We start from the raw sequence: 9,499 nt of genomic DNA, 5'->3' as shown, positions 1-9,499 counted from the left end.
TAGCATGAGTCTCTCATGGTTTTTCATGTGTTTATTTATTTATTTGTGTGTATAAGTGTTTATGTACCATATGCATTCCTGTTACCAGTGGAGGTCAGAGGAGAGCACCAGTCTCCTGGAACTGGAGATGGTTGTAAGCCACTATGTAGATGCTGAACTGAACCCAGGTCTTCTGTAAGAACAGAAAGTTCTCTTAACTGCTGAGCCATTTCTTCAACCCCATAGCAGCAAAATGACTGAAAGCCAAAAGGCAGAAACAAAAAATAGTGAAATCTTTCCACCATAGGTTGAGATGAGAACTCATTAAGTTGCCCATTGTTGAACTTGAATTCACTCTGGTGAACTCAAGCATGTCTTGAAGTTGAAGTAAGTGTGTGTGTGTGTGTGTGTGTATGTGTGTGTGTGTGTGTTCCTACTATTCCTATATGAGAGAGTGTACTTGTGTCTACAGCTATAAAGATATGTGGGTATGCATATGGAAGTTGGAAAATTATTTTATATACTATTCTTCAGTGTCTTCCATCTTTTGAGCTAGTGTCTATTGATTTGAAACTTCCCTAAGTAGATTAGACTAAATAATGGTCAATGGACTTCCAGGGATCTGCCTGTGCACACTTTCCATTTTGCCATCACTGGGGTTACAAACATGTGCCACAAGACTTACAAAACAAGTGCTTTATCAAGTGAACTATGTCTCTGGTCCTTGTAGTATATATTTTTTCATATAAGTAAATAAATTTCACTTTAACCATAGAAATTATGTATTTTAAATTCATAAATTAATAATGTAGTTTTTGTTTCCAGTTTCAACTTTCTTAAAGTTGAGATGTTTTAACCAAAAAGAACAATGATATTCAAAGTTTAAAGCTCAGGGGAAATTCCACCTTCCTTTTTCCTCTCAGCCTTTCCATCCTTGGATGGATAGATGAATAGACGTCTACAGTTAGTAGGATGGTGTATGATTGGTGGTTAATTGTTTTATTTATCTGTTCTAAGTCTACAGGAGCATAAGTTTCTAGTGAATTACATTTACATTGTGGATAATGCACATTCACCAACAAATTGGTATGTGATATACACATAATGATAGATAGATAGATAGATAGATAGATAGATAGATAGATAGATGATAGATAGATAGATAGATAGATAGATAGATAGATAGATAGATAGATAGATAGATAGACAGTCCATAACAACTCAGGCTAATCATGTTAGACACCTGTGTTGAGTTTGTGGTTTTGTCCACAATGTTTCTCTCAACTGGACAGAGTCCATATCTCAGCTTGGCCATTGAGTCACCTAAAAGGGGCTCCCAGAAAAACAGGTTTAAGACCGTTCAAAAGCTATTCTCTGACTAATTAAGTTGAACATATTCACAGTCCCATCAGTAGGCCAGGAGTTGGAGCCAAAGATCTGTAGATAGGCTTTCTGAAGCTCTAGGAAGTTCAGGGATCTAAGAAATCATGATCCTAACTTTGGGTCTTTCATTCATTATGTTGTTAAAGACAGAGATATTGATGACTATGGACCAAAAACAAAATCACAGAATATGTGCATGCTATCCATCTTGGATAATCAGATTAGTGGCCAAATAAGTAGACTATCATTTCTCAAACTAACATGGTCTACAGCAGTTTCTTTCTTTCCCACCCCCTCACTCAACTTCTCCCAGATCCCCCCCCACCTCCCTGCCCATCCAAATCCGTACTTTTCTTGCTCTCATTTGAAAACAGTCATCTAAATAATTATAATTATAATAATCAATAATACAAACTATACCAGGACAAACTTTAAAAATAGGGGGAGGCAACAAAAGAAAAGGAACAAGAAACACATGCAGATGCAGATACACACATATTCACACACACAGAAATCCCATAGAAAACACAAAATTGGAAACCATGATATATATGCAAAAGACCTGTAAGGTTAAAGAAAAATATCCCAGACAAAGCTGTATGAGGCAATAAACCTCCAAAAATACCATTGAATTTATTTTATGTGGACCATCTACTGCTGTGCATGGGGCCTGCCCTTAAGCAAGGTTTGTATACTCGGCAAAATTCCAATGGAGAAAACTAATTTTTCCTTTATGTGTGGTTATCAATTGGAGATAAATTCTGGGTTAAGAATATGGGCTGTGTCTATTTCCCATCTCAAAGCACAGCAAGGTTTTTTAAACTTTTTTTTTTTTTACTGGTGGCCTCTTTTTGTTCGAGCATATAGGTATGTAAAATAAGTATACAAATCAAATATCTGATAACAAACAATGAGAAAATTATTCTAAAACAAGTATTTGATATGTACATGATTTATCATTTATGAAAGACAAAGTGGGCTTGTGAAATGGCTCAGCAGATAAAGGTGCTTGCTGCCAAGGTGGATGATCTAAATTTCATCTTTTGTACCCACACAGTAAAGAGAACCAATTCCCACAAGTTGTCTTCTGACTCCCACATGTATTCTATGAATTATACACACAAAAGAAAATGTAATAAAAGACAAAAGAAGGGGCTGAGGAGACGGCTCAGGTTAAGAGGACCTGGGGTCAATTCCCAGCACCCTCATGGCAGCCCACAACTGTCTGTATGTAACTCCTGTTCCAGGGGATTTGACACCCTCAGAAAGACATACATGCAGCCAAGTCACCAATGTACATAAAATAATTTTTTAAAAAAGACATAAGAAACTCTACATAGAAATGAGAGAGATGTCACCCCAGAGACACTTTAATACACAACAAAGATATATGCACCACAATGTTCATAGCGGCTCTATTTATAATAGCCAGAAGCTGGAAGGAACCCAGATGTCCTTCAGAAAATGAATGGATACAAAAATTGTGGTACATATACACAATGGAATACTACTCAGCCACCAGAAACAATGACTTAACCAAATTCTTAAGAAAATGGCTGCATCTAGAGAATATCATCCTGAGTGAGATAACCCAGTCACAAAAGAACAGACATAATATGCAGTCACTGATAGTGGGATGCTAACCCCAGAGGCTTGCACTCCCCCAGAAACAACTCACAGACTGTATGAAGTCCAAGAAATAAAGAAAACAAAACAAAGCAAAAAAATATTTACAAAACAAGAAAACTTTAACTATTTCCATGTTACATTTTGTTTTACATGTACTTTAGCTCATTGTAACTATTAAGTTTTCAAGGCATACAACCAAACCTTGAAAAAAATCAAGTACTGACTAAAAAATATATTCATATAGTTTTATATAAAAAGTATGTTAAAATCTGAAAAAAGTACTGACAAAAATGTATAATTTTAAGCAAAAAATGTTTAAAATCTGTACATTTATCATTGTTTTGTAAAATAAAGTTGTTTAAAAATAAAAAGAAATGAGAGAGATGTTTGCTCTTTTTTACATAAAGAATTAAATCTTAGCCCTTGGTACTGAAGGACACTGGACATTTGCAGTATTATTTAAAGTCGATCAATATTTTTACTTTACAATAGTAAATGGTGAGAATACCACTCCATACAAACACATGATAAAAAGTATATTTACAGTCATTTCTGAAACTGATAGAAAAATCTGTCCTAATCCCAACCCAAAACTCACTTAACAAAATTTTAAAGGCAACACAAGCCAAAAGCCTCAGTCATTTTTAAAATAAAACATTCTAACACAACACAATACAATCTGAATATACACTCCTTTGATAAGGAGGAAACATAGTAAGAAAATATTAAAAATCTTTTTTCTCCATAATGAAACCATTCTATTTCTGTAAGAGAAGAAAACTGTGTGTACAATAAAGTCAGCTTAACACTGAGCCGATGTGTTCCATGCAGTGTGCCCTGGTGTGTGTGCCAATATGGTATGTTCAGTGTGATCTTTACATGCTGTATGTTCAGAAGAACTATAGTAAAGTCCCATTATGCAGCGTGGTGAATACCACCCAGACACACGTTGCATTCATTACACACATTTGATTCTGAGTTAATTTTTAATCATTGCCCTTTTGGAAATCTTTTACTATCGCCACACTTTCAAAAGGTCCCTCATTCAGTTCCCTGATACCATGTGTGTGGGGACGGGACGGAGCCCATGGGTGCATTTTTTTTCATTTAGTAAGTGATCTGGAAGAATGAATGCACCTTAGATCACCTTGGATGATCGATCACCTTCTAATCTCACTGTAGAGCATTTTCCTCTAACAAAACATCGAAGCCAAGTCTCACTCACAGCGTCAGTATCCTGCGATAGCTGGGAAAGGGCTCACGTGACCGTTGCGTAACAGAGTCAGGCTGTAAGAACGCCGGTTCTGTTTCTCTCATAACTTAAGGAATTTCCCGGTAGGAATTTTGACTATACCCAGATTTTGCATTGCAAACTTGCTTTAAAACCAACCACTGTGAAACCAGGTAGTGAGAGTGTACACCTTTGATCCCGGAACTCAGGAGTCAGAGGCAGGCAGCTCTCTGAAGTCAAGGGCAGCCTGGTCTACAGTGTAGAGAACCAGTGCAGCGACAGTCCAAAGATGGCGCTTGGGACTCCAGCCTAGTCTTGTGACTAGCACCTGATTTCCTCCTGCTCCCCATTAGCCACTCCCACCGTGCGAACTGCGCAGGCGCACCCATGACGCGAGATCAGGCCAGATGACATGGACTGAGGAGGTGGAGTTGAGAAAGGATAAAAGGGACTGCGCTTGGGGGCAGAGAGAAAGAGATAGAGAAACAGAAAGATAAAGAGGAGACAGAAAGGTTTTCACTTGCATGCTATAAGGTTCCTGAATAAACCGCTTTGAGAAGAGTGCTGTGTCAGAGACAGTAGCGACACTACAGAGCAAGTTTCAGGACAGCCAGGGCTACACAAAGAAACCCTGTCTGGAAAAACACAACAAACACAAAAAACATAAAACTAACCACTGTGTAAGGTAGGGCTCCAGTGTTAGTTAAGGAGTAACAGGAGGATTAAATTATTGATCAGGACATGAACCATTGTGCACTCAAAAACTTTACACTGTAATAGTTAAATTGCAATCACAAATATTGATACATATTTCCCAACAAGACCTCAGCCTAATACCAACCAACATATTAATAAATATCGCCACTCGTTTTGTAGGGTTGGAAGCTTTGACTGACTTTATTTGCATTTCTGATGGACTAGACAGTGTTTAGAATTTAAGGTTAGTGCATTATGAGCTAACTCCACATACATTCTCTTACAGAAGCAAAATGATTTCATCATGACAAAAATCAAAACAACATTTTCCCACCATCTTTCCTTGGCATCAAATGAGGAAATAAAACAAATCTTCAGATTGTATTGTGGTAGGGTGTTTGTTTTTTTTATGGTTGTTTGAGTTGGTGACAAGTTTTCTTTAAGTTGTTAAGTGAATTTTCTTTGGGGATTAAGACTTTTGTGCACATTTAGGGTGTATACAATTTTAAGGCTAACAAGAGTCAGAATTTATTTTATTTTAAGACTTATTTTCATTACAATGGATAAGGGGTGCATATGTTGGCGATGTCTGAAAAGGCCAAAAGAGGGTGCTGGATCCCCTGGAACTGGAGTCACCAGCTATGAGCACTGGGAATCCAACATAGACCCTGTAAACAGCTCATCCTGGTAACTGCTGGGGCATCTGCCCAGTCCCCAGAATTTATGTTTAAGACTCCATGATCTGTTATCTTGTAATGATTTTCTAATAGCATAAAGAAGGCAGCCTGAGAAGGGCCACCTTCCCCTGGCTCCTATCCATTTGTCGTGTGCTGATCTTTCCACATTCTTCCCCTCCCCACTCAACTATGATGAAGACTAGCCTCCACGGGCTCCGTGAGTTTTATTTGGCCTTCTTATTCATGCTCATTAAACTCATCTTAAGCAGCTAACCCTCTGTCTCTCTCCTCTTACTCCGTTTGCCTACCCACTCCTCTCTTTTCCCCCTAGAGCTGGACCTCCCCACCCTGTCTTGGAAATCACAATGGATCACTTTTCCTTGTTAATCTCATTTTCCATAATGAACAGAGCTTCTGAGCTGCCTGTTGTAGAATCATGCCAGGTCCTGTGGTCTGAGAAGAGGGCTCCAGGCCCAAATTGTATTTATGGAGTTCTGCTCTGCCCCTATCTGCCTGGATTGACTCCAGAACCTCCTAAACATTAATTCGTAAAACCATGGACGCATATACTGCTCACATGGGGACACAAATCACTCTGAGTCACAGCTGGCTTCTGCTCTCTCATAACAGTCAGCCTCAGGGTCAATTTCAACTCCAGTTAAGTTGCCCGCTGCAGGGAGCCTCACTTATAAAACTTGAACTTTAAAGCAGTGCATGGTTTGACCCTCGAAATCATCCTCCTTTCTATAAGAAATGTCATATAAAACCCTACGAATCTACTGTGCAAAGGAACACAGAGCCATCTGAGGAGAGTCCACATCTGCCAGAAGACGATGGGAGAGGGCGGAACCCATGAGCTGTTCCCTGCAATACCATGTTATTCTTGAGAAAGTCCCGAGCCACGGTGGCAAGAGGTTCCGAGAAGACAGCTATGTGTCTGGACTGTGTGAGACAGACGAATCAACATTTCAAAACACGTAAAGGGAGACCGTGTTGTGCTCTTTAATCAAGATCGCATCCTAATTGCACATGGGAGAAGTTTTCAGGGCTTGTGCTGATGAAGGAAAAGTCACCATATTCCAAGCTAGGGGAACCGTGTCTTCAGGGTAAATCTTGAGGAGCTGCTTGAAGGACAAGGATGATTTAGTATGGTACTAACACCAGGAAGAGTAGGCAGGCTTGACAGCATAAAAGTGAACCCACGGGGTGTGGGTCACAAGTCTGCCCCTCTGTCAAGCCTGTGTCTCTCCCATGCACCTAACCCCATTGTTAAAACTCTCCTCTGATTCTTCTTCCCCTGCGTGGAAGGTGGAGACACAATTTCAGTGATGTATCTGCTCTGCCACCTAGCCTTCAGTGATGACACTACACCAAAACAGCCTGAGCTGCTCTGCCCTGACCTGGTCCCGCCAAACTTCTTTACTGTGGAAGGACTTGAAGACTGGGTGCCGGTTTGTTGTTGTTTTCTTTTGTTCTGTTTTGTTTTAAGTATCGTAGTGTAGGATCCAGATGAAACGGGGACATTCGTCTGCCCAATGTGCCTTGGTGACATTAATATGCCTGGCATGTCCTGGTCTCTCTGTATGCATGTATCTGGCATGGGGTGGCATGGGAGTCAATGACTAGATCTTAAAAATGAAAAGTCTGATATAAATAAGCCTCTCTTAGACAGTAGTTAGATCTGCTTCTCCAAACCCTGTTACCGGGCACCATTCTTGGCCTAGAAATTATTCTAAAACCTTCGAGAAGCAGCCAGCTTATGGAGACCTGGCAAGCTTCCTGAACTAAGAAGTGCCCTCTGCCCTTTGAACGTTATCCAGATACGTAGCACAATTTTTTTTTCACTTGCTTGCATTTCTTGAAGCTTGGTCCTGATCATCATTAATTCTTGTCAAAGGAAAGAGTGGTCTCAGGGGAGGTGGAACGTGGTTGATGATCCTTAACTTCAAACATCACTAAGAAGATTGTGTCCAAAGGCTTATCAGAGTTCACCTACCCACACACAGGTACGTTCGTGGCAGCGAAGCTAAGCCAGTGGTAAAGGAGGTCTCTGGGAGTGGGACCAGATTTGAATGTGTCCAGAAAAGGTTGGTTATCTCAAAAAAATTGTTGATATCAAGTCCCCTGCCCTCCCATCTTCTAAAGAGTCCCATCTTGTAAAGAGTCCGAAGCTTTTCAAATAGAGGGCAGAAAGAATGGATTCATGGGAAGCCCTTATGCCCCAACACCCGGCACGCTTGTCACTGAACATCACATATAGACTGTTCAGCATAAAATTCACCTCTCCAGTTACCCGATCTTTGGCCAAACAACCTTACAGACAATCCTGAGATTCGGAGGAGTCTTTACTTTCTTATGTGTTCTCAAGAACCTACCCTGTGTCCCTGAACAGTAGTGCCTGTCTGAGTTCCTTCTGCCCTTTTGGAAGTGGAGATCAACATGGTTGCTTAACATAGGCCGTCTTTCACTGATCTCTCCCATGACCCCACCATCACCCTTCAACAGCCCCACACTTTCTCACCTTTCTTCTCTCTCTTCCCCTCTCTTCTCTACGAACCATCTCCTCCTCTTTGACTGGTCCTTACACACTCCATGTATACTTTCCAGCCACAAGAAGTCAGCTCGAAAAAAAAAAATTACTACTACAGGCCATATTTTGAGAGTGCTGGGCAACCTTTGAGGAATGGGGCAGAAGAAGAACCACCTAGTTTTCCCATTTCAAATGCTACACCAGGGTGAGCTGAACCCGTCCCCACACGATGCCCCTTCCTACCACTCTTCCCACCTGAACTTGACTCAAATGTGAAAATAACACTTGCTCTCTTTTCCTTCTAAAATATCACAACCTAACATTAATTTTAAACAGTAATTTGCTCCCTGCTTTCCCAGGCCTTCCAACAGTAGAGACAGGCTCTTGGAACCGACCAGCCCTCCTGTGTTTTGTTTTGTTTTGTTTTGTTTTGTCTTTGGTACATGGGTGCACACAGCTCTCCCCCCCCCCCTCTCCTAGCCACCAACACAATAAAACTGCTCTGGCAATGGGTGTAAAAGCACAACTTGAAACCTTGGGCTTGCTTAAAAATGTGCCTATTGGCAAACAGAGAGCTAAGAATCTGGATCAGGATGGGGGAGTGAGAACAGCACCCGGTAAGAGTCTCCCAAATACAGCCAGTGAAGGAAATATTTTCTCAAAAGCGGTCCTCCAGCAAGAATTCTTATCATAGATAAGGGTGCAGTCTAGTGGCAAAATTCATGAAATGCAGCCCCTTTTTTCTAAAAGAATAGAGCGCCTAGCAAGGGAAGAGGAGACTTGGAGAAAGAGCAGGAGCCATGCCCCAAGAACTCCCCAGAGACCATCATGCCTTGGTCATGTCTTTTTTACCTGTGGTGGGCAGTCTACAGACCACCTAGCACACCAAATTAATTTTCAAAACACACAAACAAAAGTAGCTAAAGTCATCATATTTTTTTCTTTCAAAAATTAGGTTCTCTTTCATTTTCCTAAGGGAAGAATGGGCCCTCGTGCTAACCAGCAATATGGGGTTTCATCTAGCATGATGAAATCCTGGGTGAGGCCCCGTGGTCCTACTGTCTCCTATACCTTTGTACGCATTAACCTCAAAACAAGGTCTCCTGCGGTGATGGACCTGCTCACTCTGCCTACCCCACAGAAATGCCCTGATGTCTACCCCAAGAAAGTTATCACGTTAGTCTACCTTCCTTCCACTTAAAGAAACATCTAAGGTATCCATGAGGACACCAGATAAAACCGACAACCCACAGCATTTCCTCCAGGGTCTCAGTCACTGCTCCCAACAAAGCCGAGGCAGGAGGTGGGGCAGTATCCCTTCTTGAAAGTACACATTACACACACACACACACACACACACACACACACACACAC

This window comes from Micromys minutus (genome assembly GCF_963924665.1).
Source record: "Micromys minutus genome assembly, chromosome: 19".
Lineage (NCBI taxonomy): Eukaryota > Metazoa > Chordata > Mammalia > Rodentia > Muridae > Micromys > Micromys minutus.
The sequence above is the reverse complement of the archived record's forward strand: the minus strand, read 5'-3'. Positions refer to the sequence as shown.